At 36.0% G+C, this 20,908-nt stretch overlaps 1 protein-coding gene across 3 annotated transcripts in view; it reads right to left on the reverse strand.

The window, feature by feature from the left end:
- Positions 1–20,908, reverse strand: part of LOC121380197 (ceramide glucosyltransferase-like) — a 58,601-nt gene that overhangs the window by 20,833 nt on the left and 16,860 nt on the right. For 2 of the 3 annotated variants that reach the window (XM_041509024.1, XM_041509009.1), the window contains exon 2: positions 1,492–1,630. The gene's annotated coding sequence lies outside the window, so the exon portion shown is untranslated. Of the gene's footprint in view, positions 1–1,491; positions 1,631–3,456; positions 3,654–20,908 lie in introns of those variants that run through there. The other variant, XM_041509017.1, reaches the window with a different exon arrangement.

Below are 20,908 nucleotides of genomic sequence, written 5' to 3' on the forward strand. Positions count from 1 at the left end.
GCACCTTTTAATCATGTATATAATATATTATAAAGGTATGTATGGGTGCAAGCTGTGTACTAACAGTAACCCATGCTCACAAGTGTAAATATAATGTTTGGCATGTAACACGTGGAGCCTTCACTATGTTCACTGGAAATAGCCTATGAGTGTTCATTCTCTTAACTTACACCATTCACCGTCTTATGGACATGGTTGTGAGTAATTCACAGTGAAAGAAAAATCTGATGTCATGACTAAAAATAAAAAATAAATAATAGCCCCGTGATCAATAAGTTCAATTAAAATGACCCTCAACAGAACAAGTACACAGGTGTGCATTAGGTTATTTAGTAGTAGTCTTAGTAACAGGTATGCAATCAGAATGAATCTTTTAACCGGTAACACTGATTAGTTCACCCTTTGATCTGAGTGTCTCTGAACACTATAAGATTGTAAGATACTGGGAATCAGGCCACCTGTAAAGTAATAATGTTAGCTGGCTGTGTGCCACAATGGTATTCAAAGCCAGACAACATTTTGCCAAATTGGAGTCTCATTTTTATGAAGTGATCTTAGCACAAAGATCACTTTAAGCGCAAGAAGTACATGGAGGTATGCAAATAAGGTGATCTTAGTGCTAAGAATTGTTTGTAAAACAGGCCTCTGACAATCAAAATGGCAATTCTCTTTAAAAATCAAAATACAGAATGAGAACAGGGCTCGAATTTAACACTGGCACTGACAACAATTGTCATAATTGCAATATAAATTGCTATAGGACAGGGACTTTGTTTACCAATGGTAGGTTTTTTTGCTGCTGGATAAAATACACTACCTTTGGTTAAGGCATAATTTTTGGCTTTTAAATCAGTGTTTATTTGTTGCGAATGTTACTGGTTTAAAACTGCTGTAGGCAGACTAAAAATTATTGTTTGCCACACACCAGCTGATGATTAATAAATCAATGTGGTCATTAAACAAAACAAACTAACTTTATTTGTAATTTAACCAATAGTTACTTGAGGGCTCTCACCAATACATCCTCAATAAGCCAGCAAGCTCATCTAAAAAATGTTTGACATCCAATAGCTGATGATTAATAAATCAATGTGCTCTAGTGATGTCGTTAACCAAAACGATCTTTAACAGTTATTTCATTTGTTATTTAATTTCTAAAAGTAATTTAAGGGCTCTCACTAATACATCCTCAACAAGCCAGCAAGCTCATCCCATAAATGTCTGACATCCAATAGCTGATGATTAATAAATCAATGTGCTCTAGTGGTGTCATTAACAAAAACAATCTTTAACAGCTATTTCATTTGTTATTTAACTAAGAGTAATTTAAGGGCTCTCACCAATACATCCTCAACAAGCCACCAAGCTCATCCCACAAATGTCTGACATCCAATAGCTGATGATTAATAAATCAATATGCATGCTCAATAAACAAAACATTAACTTTAAGTTTATTTGTTGTTTAACTAAGATTAACTTAAGGGCTCTCACCACTACATGCACAAGATGCCAGCACGTTCATCCCACCGACTAGCATGGATTACAGCCGGTTCCTGAACACATCAAGTTTACAGTCTTCTCTTCCTGGTAATAGCTGTTCTCTAGTCCAACCAGTTCTGTCAGTCACGTTCTACAACAAAGACTCACAATCAAGCCACTGGTCAAAGGTCAAACTACAGGCTGAAGCATTTCAACAATTTTTAACAACACACTCTTCAAAGAAGTAAAACTGTCTTACAGGGATACTGGTACACATAACACACAAACTAACAAAGAACAAACAAAGAAGTTCTGCAGGTTCATGTACTTCAAGGAAAGCAATGTCAAGTTAACCCTATTCCTTTCCAATCTACAAAATGTATGGCTCACATAAACGGGTTTTCGTTCTAAACAGTACCCCTCGACTGGTGTATCAAAACTCATGGTACGTACTGTCCTGCCTGTGCACTTACTGCTTTCCAGAATAAGAATGTGTGGCAGCAGTGGGTTTCGACTCTTCCTTTCTCTCTCTCTTACTCTCTGTGTCTGTATGTCTGTCTCTCTCAAAGCTCAACCTCTCTTCCCCCACACACCCCAAAATATCAAAATACCATGTTTCACACTAAAGAGCCACACATGCTCTGAACTATGCTACAGTCATTAAATTAGATTCCTTTCTTTTACTACCAATATTAAAAAATTGAACAGAAAACAAAAATGTCTCATGATCAACAATGTGTTATCAGAATGTCCTCAATTCAGACAGAACATATTGTAATTATTTGTAGCAAAAGGAAGAAATACATGTATAATAGTTTACATCTGTAAGCAGAACCTATTATGCATAAAATGCTCTAGAGTATAGATTGCTCTAGACCGTGCAAATTGTGTATGTCACACCTGATCAGTTTAATATATATGCAAACAACTGACTACCTGTCAGGTGTATCTGTGTTGGAACAATGACACATGTCAACAACTTTAAAGCAGGGACACTGAAACCTGCTCAAAAAGTTTAAAGTAAGTTTTGTTTAACAACACCACCTGAACACATTGATTAATTAATCATCGGCTATTGGATATCAAACATTTGGTAATTCTGACACACAGTCATCAGAGGAAACCTGCTACATTTTTCCTAATGCAACAAGGGATCTTTTATATGCACCATCCCACAGACAGGATATCACATACCACAGCCTTTGGCATCAGTGCTGTCATTAAGTTCGAGCCCTGCTTACATTATCTTATTATCCACATGGTTCAACATAACCAACTTAATAATAATCATACGAAGCACATGTGTAATAACAAATAAGTATGTGACCAACCAATAACGTAATTTTAGGAAGAGACGTCATCATATGACCAAAAAGACATCATTTTTGAAAATGATGTCATTTCGTCATCTCCTTCTAGACTTTAGGTTTGAAATGTTTTGATATAATCCTTGTTATTCATAAATTAAATAAATATGGATAATAAAGAAATTATTACACTCGCATGTGAATCGTACTGATTTTACGAAACTTGAGTCGCGATTCATGTGTTACTCTCACTCAGGCAATACAAGAATACTAACACTTGTTTCGTAAAATCAGCACGACACCCATGCTTGTTTAATAATAAATCTCTATCTATTACAGCCATTTAATATTAGTGACCAAAAAACAGCAGAGAGAATGACCACATAAGCTGAACATTCTTGTATGACAAACAACATTGTCGAGTTTATGTTGTTTTTTATTTTCTGGTACATGTGTATGTACAAATATATAAGCAAGTGTAAACGGTATAAGACAGAAACCAACAAAGATTTTAATTATTATCACCATAAGAATAAGAAAACCCTGACCTGTCACGTGGCTATCACTTGATCTCTGTTGACTTGTGTTTCTGTTTTGTTGCTATTTAAAACAGTATATTTTAGCTTATTTAAAATGCATGTTTTACAACGTCTCAGTTAGGACTGCTTACCTTTGCTGACATCCAACTGAATGTCACTGCATGAATGAGTATTTCCTACAGCTAAGAATAGGTATTTCCCGAAGAAAACATAGTTCCTGTCTGGTACTGAATGTATAGGTTTAAAATGCCTTTGTTACCACAACGAAATTAAAATGATATATACGCAGCAGACCCAAGCTCTGTTGTATAACTACATGTAGACTGGATCAAAGACTGGACTTAACGATTCGTGGTACAGACAGTACTGAACTAAACACATGTCTATAACAAAGAATGAATGAATTATCGATATCTTTTATTCCAATACAATGTACATGCATAAACCTGTTACAGGTACATAAAAGCATATAATTATAGAGCCTACACATCTCTACGTCACTTAACCGTCTAAAAAGAAATCTATTTACAATACTCATTAAGTCAATCATGTGAGACAAATAGTTACTTCTAGAACATAAATAAACATTTAATACACACAATTAAAGTCACGGATCTTATTTTCAACCCATGGAAATAAACACAAGTTGGGTTAATCTACAAACACATCTGAAAAAGTTATCAATAGTGTGAAGCAAAGAGTCTGTGACATTGAAACGGGGAAATACCCTTAGAGCTCGTCCTCATAATCATTACATCTTACATACATGTACATATATAAATATACAAAATGGCACTAGAAACACTAGAATAACCAGAAACACTTTGGATGTACGGAAATGGATAATCGAGACAATACAATGCAAGTAATGTTTGATTTCAAGTATCAAAAATGGCTCCAATGGTGAAAAATACACCACTATGATAGTGTTTAAAAATAGGGTCTGTCCCTTTAACAGTCCAACCACAATGGACATTTTCACCAGCATATACATGTAGCACTATAAGTTTAAACTGAGGCAAAGGCAATAAGTGCAGCATATGCTTTTAAAAGCTGAGGCAAAGGCAATAATGCAGCATATGCTTTATTAAAGAGTCAATAAACATTTTTCTTACAAAATCAACATTTTTTATTCATGTTTAATTTTAAGAAGTGGAGACGAGGGATGGGATATCATTTTTTTTTTTTTAAATACAAATAATAAAATAACATAAGTCTGGTTTGAATGCTTGAGAAAATGATGATGCTAATACCGGTAATAATAATAAAACAAATCAAACACTCTCATCACCCAAGGATAGACTTGCCGTGGAAGTTAATGACGCTTTTCTATTTTCTTGCAGCATTTATTCTGCTGTGGAACTTTCCATTTTCTAGGTCACTTTTATTAAATTAAACTTCTTTCTTATGCATTAGCTGTAAAATGCCTATGCATGGATATTATTTCTTCAAGGCATAAGTGTTACTGTGAAGCTATCTTAATTGTCATGATTTTCTGTAGTACTTACCCCAATCATTTGGATGAAAATCTAACAGTTAACTTATTATGGCCTAATACACAATGTAGTTATGAAATAATTATATACAATATACCTGTATATGATGTTGCATTAATGCAAATACAACCTACATGTACATGTACATGTACGTGACATTGTACATGTACATTGCATACATTTATTAAATAATAGATGTAAAACACAGAAGTAATATGATATATATATACATACATGTGTGTGTATATATATATATATAATATATATATATATATATATATATATATATATATATATATATATTATATTATATTATATTATTATTTTTTAAGCAATGGGACAACAGCTGTTTATGTGTTCACAGTATATCATTTAAAATTATTCTATTTTATTTAAACTATTACTGTTATTTGAAAAAAAAGGTGTAGTTGGACATACATGTATTTTGAATGGATATGGATGAGAAATAACAGGACGAAGGAACAAATGAACAACAAGCATTCTGAGAATATTACTAAAGCAACATGTCCCCTACTGCATGGGCGTCTCAGTTTAAGAGGGCAGGACGCAGCCCAGCTTGATGCATGGTCGGTTTAGGATCGATCCCTGTCGGTGGTCCCATTGGGTAATAGACCTCTTTCACATTCCACTGCGCATGTGCCGGTTGCGGGGTAACTCGAGGACACAAATCGCAAACTCATGCGAGATCTTACAAAAATAGACCTGTGGACAAATTAGGGGGCATGGACAATGGGAGGCCACGCAATAGGAATGTGAATATCTCCATGATTAATTATTCTATCAGTAGGGAACCTGAAAATTCTGTTGACATCCAACAAGACTTATTGCAGACATTTATGAATTATTGCTCATCACGAAATAAAAAATATTTTGTTGTCAACGCCCGACAAACCATCGCAGGGGTTCAAAAATTTTCAACAACATTACTTGCCACAGGGCAAGTGCCAATCAGATATTCACTTGCCCCATATATTTTTTCCACTTGCCCATACTTCTAAAGGTAACCAATTGTGTTACTCCTATTTAATTTAATACAGTGCTTAATAATGTAATAATATTGAAAGTAATTGGTTTGATTGCACAAATACAGAAATTTGCCAATAGGTTACAACACTTACCCAGGAAGTACTAAATGTATACATGTACGTCTGTCCAGTAGCATCCACTGTCTTCTCTATTTGTTGATTTTAACTTTATTTTTTAAATAGTGTCCATTTGTTGATTCAAATTTTTTTATTTGTTTGGTAGTGTCCACTTGTTCATCTCAATATAATTATTGTGTTGATATATGTATTAGTGGCCGTGGATGTGGTGAGAACACTTTTCAATTGTGAGCCATTCTTTTATGGCTGGCATTGGTTGAAAAATGTTTATGGATTCTGGCCCATGTGTCATTATTGTAAGTATATTATTTAACATTCTCTGCCCCAAAACACTTCTCTGGGATGTTTTTACCCTGTTCATAGCTGAGAAAAATCTTTTGCAAACAGCCGTGGCTGGGCTCAAAGTAAACATGAGCTCTGTTAATGTTTTTAAATAGTGCAGGCATGGTAAACAACAGCCGGGGAGGGGGTGTACATCGATTGCAGCCATGTATTTTTAATTTATTGAGCATACTTTATTTGTTAGAAACTATTAATAAAGCAGAAGAAAAAATATATATTCATGTATGCTTAGAGGGCATTGCACCATCATGATTATGGCGTAGGGCTAATGAAATCTAACTTCACCTTACCCGTTCATTTTACACGGACGTAGATTTACATTTGCAAAGTACTGAAAAACATTAAGTATGTTTTGCTACAAGGTTTATTTCTAAACTAAAATATCTTGCAACGTTTATAAGGATACAGTTCATAATATTTATGCTTTGTTCAAGTGAACTCGGAAATTATAAACGTGCTTTACGCCCCCGTTCATTTGCAAAGAGTAGATTCCTCTATTATAATTTGAATATGACCATTTTTGCAAGGATTAAACATTTTGATTGCATTCACAAGGCATGTATATTTTATTTTTATTTAAAATACACCTGCGAAGTCACAGTTTTGTCTCAACGCTCCATTATTTTTCAGGAATGGAGAGTTACTTGGACATTCCCCTATACAGAAGCTGTAAAGCGTATTGGACGCTATTTCCAAGTTTGTACGAATTCAGTCAAACGTTCAGTGGTGGAAATTACCGATCTTAGTCGATAGTAAAAGGGGAATAACTCTAAAGTTGTTATTGAACTTTTCAACATATTGTTTTCCATTTTGGTGTTAACACATTGGCAAGAGTTCCGATTGTTTCAGCATTTAGGGTTAGGGTTAGTTCTCCTTAGAGCTATGTAAATGCTCAAACGATCAGAACTCTTTCCAAAGGTTTTACCGAGATTTGTAACAAAATTTAAAAAAAAAACAAACAGTTTTAGGTGTTAATTAGTCACTTGTCATCGGGCATATGCAGTTAACATAATTACTTGCCCAGCATGAAAATTCCACTTGGCACGGGCGCCGGGCGATGAGATTTTTGAACCCCTGCATCGGTTCGGATTCGTACGCAATAAATATCGGATATGGGCTGAAATAATATTAATGTGTGCACGCGTGTATGTATGCAGATATTTATTGTATTTAACATAATTTAAATATTTATAAAGCATTATACAGATAAATACATTCAGGATTCTTGTCGGGATTTCTTTTCACCAAGTTATTAAAAAATTTGTTTGGTATTTGGAATAAAATTAAATGACACATATGAAAGTTGAGCTATGGTATATAAAACATTAAAATCAGGCCTGTAGGGATGATATTTGGAGTTGGGGGAGGGGAAAGGGCACAATCTGTAGTAGAGGGTCACAGTCTAGTTGGTGGGGGGGGGGGGGGTAAAAGCCATATTTTAAACCGGGTTAATACATTATTTTTATTCCTAATATATGATACTGACGATACCAAAATACACGAGGGTAATAATTTGTTTATCATATAAGCTCAAGCTTAATACGTGATTTTGTAAACTGTACACGCAACTTTAATTCCAGTCCGCCATTACTAAATATTCAAATGACATAAGAATATGTGGCGTGGTATATTTTTTTATGGAAATGACGTCAAATTCGAATGACGTCATTTTGGATGTCCTTACATCAAAATAAAGTTATGCCTAACGTTTTTTGTTTTCTGAACGCTGGACAGCTTTCAGTGTCAAATTGTCATTAAAATGTTTTTATTTGATGACTATGAATGCATATGTCAATCATGGAGTGTCACCCAAGTACCTTTGCTTAAATGTCAATAAACCTAGTGCCGAGACCTCGACTAATTTACATCTAATTTTCAAAGTTATCAAATTCTTAAAGCATGTGATCTGAAAAACATCACATACTTTGATTGCACCGAAAATGTAAGATATTATATGATAAAAAATAGTAACCAAACACTATTGTACATACAGATATATGTTTACTTCAAACTGATCTTCATGTAAACAAAACAAACAACGCAAACAGCATGTCAACTTTTACTTCCGCGTTTACATGTGATGTCAAACTTTGAGCCGCGTTTACTCGGTTTCTGATGTCATGCTAAGTTGTAGGTTTTCGTGTGTGACGGCTCATATATGTTTTAAAACTTCGTAAATATCAGATATTATTTCAAGTGAAGTTGTATGTATCTGATATAAATGATAGTGAAACTAAACTAAAATAAAATAAAATAATAAATAAAATAAGATAAATAAATAAATACATAAATAAATAATTTGTGGATAGATATGTAACATTGATTACTAGTTGTACGACTGTCTTTTTTAATGAAATGATAAGGGGAAAATAGAGCTGTGATAAAGGTCTATGTGAGTTAGGGGTTTTGTTGGGGGTTTTTATGGAAAAGGGGAGGCATATTTTATTAAATTTTAAATACTGATACATCTAGAGTATTAAACATCACTGGAAATCTGCGTGAGTATTTAACTATAATTCTAATTGTTAAAAGTAAAAAACACATTCCATTAAAGTTAATTTTATTGTATGAATCTTTTAATTTTGCGTTGTTAAAATACCTTTGACAGGCAGTTCCAGAGACTTCGTCTAAGTTAAATGTTTCACTACTTTTGGTCTTAAACTATTCCGTTTTTCGCAGCCATTTTAACATCTTATACAAAATATGTAAGTTAGTCGCTAGAGATTCACAGCTCTTACGAAGCTACTCACGATACTTATGACAACTGTCGACCATGCCCCCCAATTTGTATATAGCCTCAATACCGTCCAATTCGGCAAGGGACGGTACTCTTCGCGCACATACGCAATGGGAATGTGAAAGAGGTCTATTTCTCGTTCCATCCAGTGCTCCATAACTGGTGCAACAAAGGTCATGGTATGTACTATTTTGTCCGTGGGATGGTGCATATAAAAGATCCTTGCTGCTAGTCAAAAAGAATAGCCCATGAAGTGGCGACAGTGAGTTTCCTCTCTCTATATCTGTGTGGTCCTTTACCACGTCTGACATAAAATAAAATGTGTCGAGTGTGTCATTAAATAAATCATTTCCTTCCTTCCTTCCTCAGTTTAAGGGCCATAACTCTGTCAAAATTGGGTAAATCACTCTACTACTAAATGGCCATACAAATCAAACAGCTTTATCATGTACACGAAATGTGAGATCAACATCTTGAGACATTGCAGAAAGGAAAGTTTGGGAAACCTACAGTCCCTTCTGACTGGATCAGTATTGGGGACTGCATGCATTACAGTTATTGATGGAATGAAACGTTGGCCTAGTTTCTGACAATGTGTGTTTTCATATTGCAAACTGCATGCATTACAGTTATTGATGGAATGAAACGTTGGCCTAGTTTCTGACAATGTGTGTTTTCATATTGCAAACTGCATGCATTACAGTTATTGATGGAATGAAACGTTGGCCTAGTTTCTGACAATGTGTGTTTTCATATTGCAAACTGCATGCATTACAGTTATTGATGGAATGAAACGTTGGCCTAGTTTCTGACAATGTGTGTTTTTATATTGCAAACTGCATGCATTACAGTTATTGATGGAATGAAACGTTGGCCTAGTTTCTGACAATGTGTGTTTTCATATTGCAAACTGCATGCACGTCTACATTTAACATGATACTAATCACAACTGAGCATAAAAGAGTATTTATTCTGCAACCCCTGTTTGTATTGGCAAATTATGATGACTGGATAAAGCAATGAATAAATGAATGTTTAACGACACCCCTGCTGAAACAATACATCCATTTGCACATGAGTTACTCATGTTAAAAGCTCATGATGCTGGGTAATTGCCCAAGTGGTCAAACCACCCCTGGTATGCAGGTATATTTTTCACAATTTATTTTTTCTTCTCAACTTTGGACCCTAACTACACATTAATAAAACATTTGATTCATATAAGCTTTCTCATTAAGAAACATCTATAGGTATGTGCCTCAAATCAAATAACAGTTTGTATCTATGATAAATAATCAGGGAGAATAGTCCCCCAAAATATAACAAATATCATTTCTGAATGATAACAAACTAAACTGTAGGGGTCTCCAGGTCAGAAACTATGACAGATATGTACAAAATGAGTACAATTATAGATTCTCCAGGTATGAATTAGCTAATATAGCAAATTGCAGCTTGATATCTTTATAACGAATTAAGTTATTAGCATTCAAAAGGTGCCCGAAATCACTGACACAGTACGTAGCAAATGTCAAAAATGGGACAACGGGCCCTGCATTTGATCAACCATAATTTCAAAACTAATTAGAATTTGACCTTAAAATTTTGCATGCGTCCATTATTTGTATGGAAGTATAAATGGGTGAAATTTTATAAAATTTGGAGATGGTGACCCGGGAATCTGGTTGAGTTGGCACGGAATGACCAATTGGCTACTGGGTGTCAAAGTAAGGTAGATGTGTAAATGAAGGAAGGAAATGTTTTATTTAACGGTTATATGGTGTCGGAAATATGGTTAAGGATCACACAGATATTGGGGGAGGAAACCTGCTGTCACCACTTCATGGACTACTCTTTTCGATTAGCAGCAAGGAATCTTTTATATGCATCATCCCATAGACAGTATAACACATACCACGGCCTTTAATGTACCAGTCAAGGTGCACTGGCTGGAGCAAGAAATAGCCCAATGGGCCCACTGACGGGGATCGATCCCAACGACCGCGCATCAAGTGAAGACTTTACCACTGGGCTACGTCTTGCCTCATGTGTAAATGAAAACTAAAGTCAAAGAGTCATATTCGACTACATGTACTAGCAACACAGATGTATGACATGTGACGTCACGTACACATGGACATCACATCCATTCAAAAAGATAACGCTGATATCCTACATCATTAACCACATGTAGTTAATTATTATCGCTTTAAAACATGGGTCGAAGCTTCTCTAACATTTAATTTTAATTTCAATTCATATCAAATACTTTAAGATTATTTTTGTAATATGAATTTTAATTAACACTTACCAAAGACCTTTTTTAAAAGTTGGAACTTGATGAAATCTACCTCCAATATCCTTTCAATACTCCTTGATTAAGCAGTGTCAGTAAATGAAACACGTCTTTTTTATCACACATTAGGCCTACATGTGTAAGTGCTGTGGGGTATTATGGTCAATATTTAATGTAGGAAAAAGAGAAAACTTGCATGCCATTCTTCAGCTGTTGCATGTTTATGTTCAGGAATCAATTCTTCTCAAGCTGATGCTCTGTATTTAATCAGACAGAAAACCGTCTTGACCACCACGAACTTGAGGTGACCCTACTATATGCAGGCACAACAAGCACATTGCGTGCTTAGCTTTTAATTTCACTAGGCCGGGAAGTAGCTCTGTGGTAAAGTGCTAGCCTGATGCGCAGTCAATCTAGGGTCAATCGCCTGCGGTGGGCCCAGTGGACTACAAATATTTCTCTGTTTAACCAGCGCTATGTATGTGCTGTGCTGTCTGTAGGATGGTGCATATAAACGACCCCTTGCTGCTAATAGAAAGAGTAGCCAGGGCTTCTAGATTATGGTAGTCCCACTCCCATGGCTAGTGATATTCAATTTTGGGCTAGTAAATAAATACTATTGACATGCCAGACAGGGCTTCTAGATTATGGTAGTCCCACTCCCATGGCTAGTGATATTCAATTTTGGGCTAGTAAATAAATACTATTGACATGCCAGACAGGGCTTCTAGATTATGGTAGTCCCACTCCCATGGCTAGTGATATTCAATTTTGGGCTAGTAAATAAATACTATTGACATGCCCAACAGTTAGTGAAAAAAAGAAGTCAAATGTTGCAATTAAGTCTGTTTTGTAAATATGAATATCCTGGCCCCACCCCAACCCCCAATGTTAGTGTTTTTAATCTCTATCTCCCTCTTTATAACTATTATTTAGTAAAATTACATTAACTTAATGTAAAGTAGGGCTAGTGAATTTTTAATCATGGCTAGTAATTTTTAAAATCACTGATCCCATGGCTGGTGGATTTAAAAACAAAACAATTTTAGAAGCCCTGGTAGCCCACAGTGTGTTGGCAGCAGCAGGTTTTCCTTCCGTCTCATTATTTTTGTGGCTCTTAACTACCATGCATGTATCATTGTATGTACCCCCCCCCCCCCCCCCCCCCAACCACCACCATATAACTATAACTAAAATGTGATGACAGCGTTATGAAATAAAACATTTCTTCTTCTTAATTTACCAAGGAAGGAAATTGTTTATTTAATGACACACTCAACACTCAACACATTAGGGATCAGCAACAGACCGTGCATCAAGCGGGCGCTTTACCACTGAACTATGTCTCGCCTCTAATATTTTACCAAGGAGACAGCTCTAGCTTAGTTAGAAGAGTGCTTACCCCAGGTGTTTGGGTTGTAGGGTCTAGCCACCTTGAGAACCATTTTCTAATATGGTATTCCCCATCGCACCCAATGCATTATGACTGGTATATCCCAGGCCTTGTTATGTATTGGCCTGTCTGTGGAAAACTGCATTACCAAATGTTTCACATCCCACTTAGCTTACGATTAGCAAATCAATGTGCTCTAGTGGTGTCATTAAACAATCAAAAACTTAACACACTAATGATGGGTGGATGGATGGATGGATGTGGGTGGTCATATCAGTGAGTATACAGATATGGGTGGATGTGTATGTGTAAAATATACATATATATGTAAAACGAGCCAGATTTTCCAGCTAATGGAATGCAAATATCATGGTATATTGACATACATTTGCAAAATCAATTTATATATCATCTATTGTATTTGCTAAGCTGTATGTATGAGTGGCAGGATTTTTGTATTAACCGAGCAAGAATGAGGGTAATACATGAATCCTGACACGAGTTCCGTAAACTCAGTACGACTCACACACGAGTGTAATAATTTCTTTATTATTCATATTAGTATTGTTGTTTTCTTTTTGAATAACAAGATCCAAATCAAAACGTTTCAGCCACAACTAGAAGGAGATGATGAAATGACGTCACATTTCAAATGCAGTCTAAGCTAGGACTGAAGAAGCAACATTATGTTATGATGTCGCTTTCCAAAATTACACTATTACACTTGTTATTACACGTGTGCTTCATATGATTATTAATAACTCGGTTATGTTGAACCATATGAACAATAATATGTTATATGTTAATATGTAATAAATCCTTAAAATGCTCATGTCTTATTTTGCTGTTATATAAAACAAACAGTTTCTGTTACCCAAGATTACCTGTACATGGTATGAGTACACGTATCATATAAAAAAAACCCAATAAATACCACAAATTCTTGACCAAAAACAATTTCTCCAGTCAGTCAGTCAGTTGAAAAGGTCGGTATTTAACAATTAATTAAACTATATTTACTGTAAAGGTTTGTAGCTATTTCAACAAAGCAGCAATCCTCAGAAACAACTCTCGGTTAAAGCAATGAGAGGCGTTTGTGTCATCTCGATCAAAGAAGTTGTAAAGAAATAATTCTGACCTTTATTTCTTGTGTACTCTTGATCTTAGTACGAGACAGGCGTCACGTACGTAAGTACGTATATACATCCACCCACTGTCAATAGCAGTCAATTTTTATTTTTAGACTTATCTTAGTTTTTATTACTATTTATTGAACTACAAGTATCATCAAAATGACATACATCACTATTCTATAACCTTGTTGAGAATCGAAATTCTAATTCAACACATAAATTTGTAAGAATTGATCTCATTTGATTAATGCTAAAATTTAGCTGTCAGCTGCCTAACAATGAAAAAAGCTAAGTATGGAATTGCTCAACAACATTTAAACCCTTTTTTAAAAATGTTTTAATGTTTCTGAAGTCAAAATAAAAATATTTTAATATGATCTAAATAATCTGCTGTAAAAAAAAATTAAAAAAAGGGGGGGGGGGGGGGAGGACACCAATATATTCATTAAAAAACCCACACACATTTTCTTTAAAATAACTTTTAAATTCTTACCCCAATAGTATTAATAAATAATACCCATAAATTGAAGAATGTTTTGTGATGCTTGTAAACATGTAGTTTATCTCACTGCCCTTAGGACTTTCTGGTCCAGTTGTTAAAATACTGCACATGTATACATACAGCTCTAGGTGTCGGCCCGGTTTCCAGAAAAACCTATTTTACATATAGTACCGGATTTCCGAAATGCCAGGGATTTAAAAGTTCTGACTATCCGAAATCACTATCCATACTTCCCGACAAGCACAATCAGTCAAGTGAATCTGCTCCTGTTAATGCGGTTAATCTGATTATATTGTCTTAACGCATTTTTTTATCTTAGAATCTGATGTTTTGATATTTAATTAGCGCATGTTTTGATCTTCGAATTGGATGATATTGTCTTAGCACATGTTTTGATCTTAGAATTGGATTAAACTGACACTGAGTTAATTTAATTAACCATATCCTGTATATATTATGATGGTGACAAAAAAATACATTCCATTCCATGACATGGCGATATGGCGAATATCCAAGTTCGTCTGACCTTCATTGAGAATATACGTGGTACTGAGCAACTGTACTTTCAGGGCTACAAATTCAGATCCAATAAGTCGCTTGGTGAGAAGACCTACTGGGAGTGCATGGTACCCCACTGCACAGTTCACGTGACCACTGCCAACAAGAATCTTCAGAATTATCCAGCACAGCAGCACAACCACGTACCCGTTCCCTTTCTGATGCTTGTTGACGCGTTTAAGGCCAAACTTGTCAACCTGGCCAAGACAGAAACCACGCCGATTTCCAAGATATATGATGATGAGATTGCCAACCTGAGGAGGAACCACCAGGTTGTTCCAGACGGACTTCTCGAAGAGATACCGCCTTTCACTGCCATGAAGACCATCATGTATTGGCAACGACACAAGACATTGCCCCAGCTACTGTAGACCTGACACGATCACTGAAGGACCAGCTGATGAACAACACGCTCACGGACATGGAGTACACTGACCACGTGGCGGAGCTGTTGCATCTCAACTAAGTGACGAGACAACTATGTGACTTAAACAAGTGACATATTTAATTAAAAGCCCCATGGCATTTACAGAGTGCTGACCAAATTATCATGCTTATGATGCTTATGATTTTGATATTATATCACCATGTGGCTGAAATACTAAGTGTGACATGTACTTTAACACACTTAAATTATAAGCCCCCAGAATAAATATAAGTATGGTATAACACAGTATTCTTGTTGTTCTTGCTTAGTGTTTGCTTTGCGAAAGCTGTCGACCCGGTTTCCCCCAAAGTACTCAGGGATTTACCGGACGCACAAAACTTGCGTATAGGACGCACTAAAACTTAACTGGACCCGCAAAAATAGAGATACTGCGTCCCGTGGGACGCATAAAATATCTGACATTTTCAGTAACCCTGTCCACCATCAAAGATCGATCATTCTGTGTAACACACTATTTCTTTTCTACCTATAAACTGCGTATTCAAATGGGGATTCCCCATATCGAAAACAAAAAGTTTTAATCTCTGGGAACACTGCGTCTTTATCCTTTGCTGCGCTTAATCGGGTAAAGTTGGTAATTTCCGGAAAGAGATCGCGGATTTGCGATCATTTGGAACTTCTCGTCAACAGGCCGAACACAATCGGAAATTCCCGGGCGAATAAAACAAATTGGTTAAATGTTCTGATTTGCATTAACAAACAAGTAGCACGATTCATAAACAACGCATGGTATTGTGAGTGTCATTTAGCTTACAGGAAATGGTTCAAATAATTATACAGATCAAAGTGAAATGTTGATTTTGAAAGAATAAACAATGAATACCGACATCGATTTCCCGAAAGGAAAAATTACACAGCTTGTTAAATTTACTTTAATGAAACATATAGTATACACGTGATTTGTTGTCTGCAGCTCTCTGTCGTTTGTGTGGTTTTGGGACCCTTTGTTTTCAGGTTGGGACCCCCAGAAAAGAAAGAGGTGAGTCCAAGGGACCCCCATTTCAGAAAAACAAGGTAAATCCCTGAGTACTAATGTTCCGAATGTCCGAAATAAACCAATCTCACCAGTACCGGTTTACCAAAACTACATTTCTCTATTTGTTGTCTAGTTTCGGATAACCAGTCCATAACCCATACAGATGAAGAACATGTACATACAGGCAGATAAAAGTAGGTCAGGGTTACTTATTGTTATATACACATCCTACTGCTATATACATGCATGTATGTGTTGTCTAGTTTCGGATAACCAGTCCATAACCCATACAGATGAAGAACATGTACATACAGGCAGATAAAAGTAGGTCAGGGTTACTTATTGTTATATACACATCCTACTGCTATATACATGCATGTATGTGTTGTCTAGTTTCGGATAACCGGTCCATAACCCATACAGATGAAGAACATGTACATACAGGCAGATAAAAGTAGGTCAGGGTTCTGTAGACTTGTTGTTATATACACATCCTACTGCTATATATACATGCATGTATGTGTTGTCTAGTTTCGGATAACCGGTCCATAACCCATACAGATGAAGAACATGTACATACAGGCAGATAAAAGTAGGTCAGGGTTACTTATTGTTATATACACATCCTACTGCTATATACATGCATGTATGTGTTGTCTAGTTTCGGATAACCAGTCCATAACCCATACAGATGAAGAACATGTACATACAGGCAGATAAAAGTAGGTCAGGGTTACTTGTTGTTATATACACATCCTACTGCTATATACATGCATGTATGTGTTGTCTAGTTTCGGATAACCGGTCCATAACCCATACAGATGAAGAACATGTACATACAGGCAGATAAAAGTAGGTCAGGGTTACTTATTGTTATATACACATCCTACTGCTATATACATGCATGTATGTGTTGTCTAGTTTCGGATAACCAGTCCATAACCCATACAGATGAAGAACATGTACATACAGGCAGATAAAAGTAGGTCAGGGTTACTTGTTGTTATATACACATCCTACTGCTATATACATGCATGTATGTGTTGTCTAGTTTCGGATAACCGGTCCATAACCCATACAGATGAAGAACATGTACATACAGGCAGATAAAAGTAGGTCAGGGTTACTTATTGTTATATACACATCCTACTGCTATATACATGCATGTATGTGTTGTCTAGTTTCGGATAACCGGTCCATAACCCATACAGATGAAGAACATGTACATACAGGCAGATAAAAGTAGGTCAGGGTTACTTATTGTTATATACACATCCTACTGCTATATACATGCATGTATGTATTACCAAGTTATGTCCATTGTATGTAGAATAACAAAACAGCTTCCATGAAACAAAACACAAATTTAATCACAGCCGGTCCTGACCACTACTGCATTAGATTGGATTGACATTAAAATATTTTTCTTCTTATTGATTTTATTTTCAGTTTGTTTGGTTTGTGTTTGTTCAATGTATCCAGTAGTTACACCTATACATGACTGTACCTAGTGGCGTAAGGGCCAGGGTAAGTTACCCCCACCACCCAACAAAGAGAGGATAAAAAAACCCAAACATTTAGTGCCCTATTTGTCTGTACGGAGAAGACCCTATTATATTTATAATTAATAAAATGTGCTCTGGTTATTACAAATAAATCCCCCTCTCTCCCCCCTTCCCTCTCTCCCCCTCCCTCCATTTCCACCTCCCTCTCTCTCATCCCCTCCCTCTCTCTCACCCCCTCTCTCTCTCACCCCCTCGCTCTCTCTCACCCCTTCTCTCTCTCACCCCTTCTCTCTCATATATGATATACATGTATATCACCCTCTCTCTCAGTGTAAATATGTGAAAAACTGAAACATTGAAATTAAAACTACACACAATACATACATGTATATATATGTACAGGTAGTTACATTATATATATGCTGCCAGTGTTTGTCAGAACGAAATTTTTGGGTATGGTGCATTGAAATTGAATATTTACAATGTGTGTGCTGAATGCAACCGCAGTTGACAGGGGTATGGGGGGCCTCACCCAGAAAGAAAATGGGGTAGGTTTAGTGTTAGGGTTAATAAAATCATATAAAAGTCATTAATTTTGTCAAAAGGTCAACTTTAAAAAATTAAATCTGCACAAAAATATGGGTATGGCACCATACCCATTTTACCCTCTGGCAGAAACCCTGGCTGCACATGTTATATTGTGTGGCACATGTTAAGTGTGGCACAACTGTATCAAGCAATATATATATATATATATAAAATCTGAAGAGCTGTGAAATTCCAAACAGAACTATTTCTGTAAAACACCCACAACCCCATAAAATCTGAAGAGCTGTGAAATTCCAAACAGAACTATTTCTGTAAAACACCCACAACCCCAAAACACAAGCCAGCGATAAGGTCACCTTGTACCAGTAACTACTACCGTGCTATCACAATGTGTACATATTAAGGTCAAGATAAATTCTGAAAACGTGTTAAGCTGAAGATCTAAGGTATGAATGATCATTTAGCCAGCTTACCTGCTATACAGCGAATCTCAGTTTGGCTGTAGCCTAACACGGACTCAATCTATCATGTGAGATGTAAAGTTTGGAACCTACAGACCAGGATTATGTTATTAACTGCCGTGTGACTTGATTGTGAGATACTGCAAAGGGGAGTACGATGTTAGTGTGTCACAACATACAGGTACAATATGTGACTGTTGGCATCTAACAGATACACAATCATGTACAGTACCAAATTGATCACGTACAAGTGCACATGACATTGACTGTCTATTTCTCGTTCCAACGAGTACACCATGACTGGTATATCAAAGGCTGTGGTATGTGCTATCCTGTCTGTTGGATGGTGCATATAAAAGATCTCTTGCTACTAATGGGAAAAAGCAGTGGGTTTCCTCTCTAAGACTATATGTAAAAAATTACTAAATGTTTGACATCCAATAGCCGATGATTAATAAATCAATTGATGTACCTTAGTGGTGTTGGTAAACAAACTAAACTAACTTTATAATAATACACACTGCGTTGTTGTTGTTGTTTGGCGGCGGTGTAAACAAACTAAACTAACTTTATAATAATACACACTGCGTTGTTGTTGTTGTTGTTTGGCGGCGGTGTAAACAAACTAAACTAACTTTATAATAATACACACTGCGTTGTTGTTGTTGTTTGGCGGCGGTGTAAACAAACTAAACTAACTTTATAATAATACACACTGCGTTGTTGTTGTTGTTGTTGTTGTTGTTTGGTGGTGTTGGTAAACAAACTAAACTAACTTTATAATAATACACACTGCGTTGTTGTTGTTGTTGTTTGGCGGCGGTGTAAACAAACTAAACTAACTTTATAATAATACACACTGCGTTGTTGTTGTTGTGTAAACAAACTAAACTAACTTTATAATAATACACACTGCGTTGTTGTTGTTGTTTGGCGGCTGTGTAAACAAACTAAAGTAACTTTATAATAATACATACTGCGTTGTTGTTGTTGTTGTTTGGCAGTTGTTTGTTGTTGTGTAAACAAACTAAACTAACTTTATAATAATACACAATATAAATATTGATTACTTGTTGTTGTTGTTGTTTGGCGGCGGTGTAAACAAACTAAACTAACTTTATAATAATACACACTGCGTTGTTGTTGTTGTGTAAACAAACTAAACTAACTTTATAATAATACACACTGCGTTGTTGTTGTTGTTTGGCGGCGGTGTAAACAAACTAAACTAACTTTATAATAATACATACTGCTTGTTGTTGTTGTTTGGCAGCAGTGTAAACAAACTAAACTAACTTTATAATAATACACACTGCGTTGTTGTTGTTGTTGTTTGGCGGCGGTGTAAACAAACTAAACTAACTTTATAATAATACACACTGCGTTGTTGTTGTTGTTTGGCGGCGGTGTAAACAAACTAAACTAACTTTATAATAATACACACTGCGTTGTTGTTGTTGTTGTTTGGCGGCGTTGTCCCGCAAGCTTGCGACGAGCTACCCGCACGCTTGCGACGAGCTTCCCGCAAGCGGTGCAACAACAAACTAAGCTTACGATCTTTATAATAATACATCAGTGGCAGCCATCTTGCGTTGTTGTTGTTGTTTGGCGGCGGTGTAAACAAACTAAACTAACTTTAAAACAAATACATACTGCGTACATGTTGTTGATACTTAGGCAAAATTAGTTTACCTGTTGATAGACATTTGGCGGCGGTGTAAACAAACTAAACTAACTTTATAATAATACACACTGCGTTGTTGTTGTTGTTGTTTGGCGGCGGTGTAAACAAACTAAACTAACTTTATAATAATACACACTGCGTTGTTGTTGTTGTTGTTTGGCTTTCTTGTTGTTTTCTTTGTTGTTCCTGTTTGGCGGCGGTGTAAACAAACTAAACTAACTTTATAATAATACACACTGCGTTGTTGTTGTTGTTTGGCGGCGGTGTAAACAAACTAAACTAACTTTATAATAACTACACACTGCGTTCCACCATGCAAATTTAAACCATATGTACAGCGTTGTTGTTGTTGTTGTTTGGCGGCGGTGTAAACAAACTA

Source organism: Gigantopelta aegis, chromosome 2 (genome assembly GCF_016097555.1).
Source record: "Gigantopelta aegis isolate Gae_Host chromosome 2, Gae_host_genome, whole genome shotgun sequence".
Taxonomy (NCBI): Eukaryota; Metazoa; Mollusca; class Gastropoda; order Neomphalida; family Peltospiridae; genus Gigantopelta; species Gigantopelta aegis.